The sequence below is a fragment of the Ambystoma mexicanum genome, chromosome 1p, assembly GCF_040938575.1.
Source record: "Ambystoma mexicanum isolate Mex_15411 chromosome 1p, UKY_AmexF1_1, whole genome shotgun sequence".
NCBI lineage: Eukaryota > Metazoa > Chordata > Amphibia > Caudata > Ambystomatidae > Ambystoma > Ambystoma mexicanum.
Window position 1 is genome coordinate 1,502,721,284 of NC_090921.1, and position 5,155 is coordinate 1,502,726,438.

A 5,155-nucleotide genomic window follows, 5' to 3' on the forward strand; every position below is an offset into this window, starting at 1 on the left:
GGTTATGCGTGTTCCCTTTTAAATTCAGATGAGTTCTTCCGTAGTATGAATTTCACACGCATAAAGAATGTCACAAGGGAGATCCAGGGTAGACAATGCGCTGCGTCCCAGCCAATGGCAGCACTCTGCTGGCGTGACGTAACAATGGGGGCTGGCGAGTTGACACGCAGAAAGGTGGGCGTGTTGAAACGCAGCGAACTCTCTTTGTGGATCACGCCGAGATGCGCGCAGGATCAGCGCGAGTCTCCGTGTGCGAGAGAAGGCTCGAGCAGGCCGCAGTGGGCCTTTGTAGTAACCCTCTGAAAGTCACCCCAAATGCAGTGAATGGAGCCGCGGGCACAGTACTCACGCGGACACTCCGACGGATCAGCCACTCCCTCCGCCTGCCTCTCGCCTGCTGTGTCGGAGGGGAAGAAACGTCGGAACACTTGAATAGGCAAGGCAGGAACAAACGAGGGCGAATTAAACGCGCGCGAGTCCTGACGGTGCCCTCGCCTCGTCGCCAATGTTAAATCAGGAGCCAACGTATATTTGCTTGAAGATTTATTATAAAGAAGCAGATCACAACACAGCAGGCGCCCTCCTCAAGAGGCCGGCTACAACTGTCATTACATACAAAATAAAACTCACGCAAGCATTCCAATTAGAATACACAACCTCAATACATTCGAGATAGAACTAGGTTACATCATGATGTTCTTGACTTGCAATGTGTTAACTTAAAGTGAGTATGGCATTTCTCCAAAGTTATAAATCTCAACAGCATACTCTGTCTCACACACTTTACTATGTCACTTCTGATGACTGTCATGCACCCTCATGTGTGTCTAAAGTAATGGATGCACTTGTTTACAAGAGACTCCTGTGTTTCTTGAGACCCGCTTAAAGCTTTTCCCGCATTGTGTAATGTGACAGATGGCCGTTACAGTATGGGACGGTGTTGGATGTTTGTGAGGGTTCCCACTCAGATCGGATATTGGCCCTCCCATCATCCTATACCTCCAAAGGGGTTGTATTGGGCAGCGTTATCCTTGAAGCAATGATTTATGTGTATTCAAATGGTGGTTTTGAATACTTCCCATCATACGCCCTCTGTCCACATTACTAGGGGCTTGCCTATTACCAGCCTGGGAGTAGGGGGGATTTCTCTGATCCTTTACGTGATCCCTAACCACCTGATTGGTTGTATTATGGCGTTCATTAGTTTGTGCTCCAAGGTTTGGCCCATGGTTGGATGTGTGTTCTTTGGCTGGGGCAACTTTGGGTGTTAATGCAATCATTGGGTTACTATTGGTCCTCATATCTGCCGGGCTAGAAGCATCATTATGTGGAAATGCTTTTGATAGCCTCTCCTTGATACATGTCAGATCGATGCCAAAGCCAAAGTGGGTGAACTGCTCCTTGATAACTTTTTCCAGCGACCCACACATGTTTTCATCAATTGTAAATCGTCCCATAATGCGTCTAATAGACTATTCCCCAGCCCTGAATCCAAAGCGCTAGACTTACTGACATTATTTGTTTGGGTACCTATACTAATGCCTGTACTATTGCCTTATGGGTAAATACACTTTGTGGTGACTCCGGTAATACCTACGGTTGTATTGCTCCCTTTTTGTTTACTCGCATCGCTAGCTGGGGTCATCTCATTCTTTAGGACATGATACATGTTTGACTTGGGAATCGTGATTTCTATTTTACTTCCCCCCTCTTAGACATCGGGAGTTAGTTCCCCTCCCCTCACCACCTCATTCTGTTGGACCTGGTTACTTGCACATTGCAATGCCCTAGTTGCCATGGTTAATATTAGTCGGTCCACATCATTTGTATGTAATTCAATGACCTGGGCTCCCATATCACCATTTGCCAGGATTTGGAGCACATAGTTTCTCCCGCTCATGCCCTTCAAATTGCCCTGTCTCATAGGCATCCAATGGGCCTTTCTGCTTCCTGCGAAGCCCCAAGATGAGTGTATTACATGTGGGTTTTATAACTGGTGCTATGCCTTCTGGAAGAAGTTCACTATCTCCCGTTATCAATATACAATTTGGAGCAGCTGCAGGTCTTCCTTGATTGACATCATCGGTTTTCTTGCCAATCAGACCTTCAATGTTATGCAGCAGATCCTTTATTTCTGTTATGAGTATGTTGACACCACTGACCGGTTCGAATATTTTAAATACCCTCTTACTGCCTCCCTTGGGTGAGATACATTGTACTGATTTGTGTTTTGTCATCTCGCCAAGAGGATTTAAACAAAATACCTTGCAAGCAAAAAAGTGGGGATGACTTAGAATACACAAAATCAGAGTTAGTTTAAAACACAGTCAATTATGCAATGCACAATATTAAAAACTCACTAACATCAATTCTTAAGATTTCTTGTATGAAAACAACATCATATCAGTACATCAATATCTAAAAATACTCTCTGCAATAAAATCCAAATCGAATTGGGAGCCAAGAAACCAGTTCCCAGTCTGTGCCCAGCTGCACGAGGGATGTGTTTATGTTGGGTCGTTATGGTTCTGTGTGCTTGCTTCAGTGCTTGCTTCAGTGAAGTTAGCTAAGAGAAAAGAACCATGAACTAGTGGAGCTCGCTTAGTCCAGTCCACCCTCCTCCCAACACCTTTTTTCTTTCCGTGTAGTTTCCTTCTTTTAACGAGGGGCGATCTTCGTCCGGGGTGCTCTCCTCTAGGTGCCTTGCACCCTCAATAATTGTGCCTCTTCCCAGCTTCAATACAGTGTTTGCTCTCTCTGGCCTGATTTGAATTAATATTCTTTGCAGGGAAAGTTATTTGTGCAGCCAGTTCCCAGTGAGGGTGAGGACACCAATTCTTTTAAGATCTAAATGAGCTTCCAACGGGCATGTGGGCTAGAGAGGCATGGTCGACAGATTAAGGAGCACACTGAGTCTGAGGATCCTGCCTCCCTATGCCTGTAATTGTCATGAGGGGTTAACAGTAGGTCCAAGAACTGCTGTATCAGGTAACAACCACTTACCTGAATCAGACGAGGCAGCTGTGAACTGAAAATCCCCCTGGGATTCTGCCTCCCTCCGCCTGTTTGACAGGGAACAGAGGTGTGAAGAAGCCCCAGTGAAACCCTCTGGGGAGGAAAACCCTGATGTCAGGAGTTGGGACCGGTGAATTTGCGGTGTCCCTCCAGGCAAAGCACTTTCAGGCTGAACACTCTTCAGAGGTTAACGGTGTACTGGATCTAATGTATGAGAGAAGGAAAGATATATAAGCGTTGGAAGGGATACAACGTGGGAGACCGTAGGAAATGGAGGTAATTATTGAATGGCATGATGGTGCGAGGTTCAAGATGTAGCTGTGGAGCTTGTAAGTCTATGTGGTAAGGTGTAGTCTGTTTGATAAGGGAGTCAGTTAAAGGAGAAAGTAATAAGTAGGATTGAGGATCGGGTCCCCAACTGCACATGCGGTAGACAGAGAACTCGAGGATGGAACTGTGCTGGGGGATTCTTGTATCGGAATCATTTGAGACAGTGAGTGTTCCCATGGATGCTGGGTAAGTGCTGAAGAGAAAGACAGAGTCAGTAATACGGAACCCGGAAGGGGTGAATGATATGATAAGAGGCAGGCGCTTCCTACAGTGTCTCTGGTGAGAGCGGAGGCGAAGAAGAGTCAAAGAGACGAAAAGCCTGCGGCTTGTGAGTGGACAGCGTGATGTCTAACATGCCCGGAGACAAGGGGGAAAACGCCTGAACAATGGAAAACGTGGTAGGAGTCCAGTGGTGTTTTGATACCGAATAACCTGTGAGAACGGGAAAGGTAAGTCAAAGCACGTCAATGAGTAGAAAGCAAGGGTTCCCTAGGAAACACACTTACGCTGCGCCAGATGCTGGAGTAGCGACGTGCAGATCTGCAGTTGCGTTCCCCTGATAAGCTGTGTCGGAAGGCAGCAGAGGCGAAGCGCATCCAGGAGCTAGCACAATAAATAATGTCCTAAAAGAATGGGGATAGCGGAAAGCCATCTTTGTAGGGATCGGGTGCAGTGAAGCCGCAAAACGCATGCCACTCCGGCGCAACCAGGACCAGCGCCTGTAAGAGGACATGACCATAATGTCAGCAATCAAGGCAAGTTTGTTATGCAGCCAATTCCCAATTCCCTGGAAGGGTGGGGGCACCAGTTCTTTTGAAGTCTATGTGAGCCTCCAAGATCTGTGTGGGCTAGGAAGGCATGCCCGACAACTCAAGGAGCATGCTCGTTCTGAGGCTCCCCCCTCCCTATGCCTATGGTGCCAGCAATCAAGACAATTTCAAAGCAGTTTCCATACAGTAATGAAGTCTCCCTTCTCAACAAAAGGCAGTATTATTAATATCTTTCCTGATGTTACCTCTTATAAATAGGTGCTTTGTCTTCTCATCCGGTCGTCGAAGCTATAGCTTGAGCAAGATAGAGGAGGCTCTGTCAGCACTGTCGACTTGTTTCACTTCCTTTGGTATACGCCAAGTTAAGTCACGTTCAGTTGAGAGATACGGTGTTTCCGGACTACAAAGGCACTCGCCTGCATGCTCAAACTCCCTGCGGGTTACAACTCCCACACCCTTTATCTCCCACAGGCTTCAGCTCTTGTGGTGGAACACTGAAGGTTTTGAAGTGGATAGTGGCTGGGGTTTGGATACAGCGAGGCACTGTGGACAAACGTTGCTGCTGCTGCTCCCTATAAGATTCAGCCCTCGCGGGGAACACTGGAGTTTTTAAGCAGATGGTGGGCGGGGCTTGGGTTCGGTGAGACACTGCGGACAAATGTTGCAGCTCCCTGCAGGTCACAGCTCCTGTGCCCATGAACACCTGCGGGCTTCCTAACATCATAAAATACTTATGTACAAGGAAAAGAGACATTAGTAAAATGTAAACGTAGATGTCTCTTTTCTACCAAGAAGAATATGTAACATGTTTACATTTTCTGCATTCCTAGACAGCTCAACAACTGCGAAAACACTCTGAATCCCAATTTCTTTCATTCCAAACCTCCCATTTGCAGATTTCACAAAAAACAAGTTCATATTTTGTAAGACATAAAGCACACAGATGGTGTGTTTTAGTTTTAAACAATAGTGATGTAACCACATGTGGTACTGCCACAATGAGGGGAAGCCCTAAAACCAGATTTTATAAATACTCTACA

At 46.5% G+C, this 5,155-nt stretch overlaps 1 long non-coding RNA gene across 1 annotated transcript; it reads right to left on the reverse strand.

The window, feature by feature from the left end:
* Positions 1-575: 575 nt before the first annotated feature.
* LOC138456716 (uncharacterized) lies at positions 576-4,671 on the reverse strand. The gene is made up of 3 exons (XR_011262127.1): positions 4,361-4,671; positions 3,852-4,064; positions 576-3,219 (listed from the first exon to the last, which is right to left on the reverse strand). It is a non-coding gene; the product is annotated as an uncharacterized lncRNA (long non-coding RNA).
* Between the last annotated feature and the right edge of the window lie 484 nt (positions 4,672-5,155).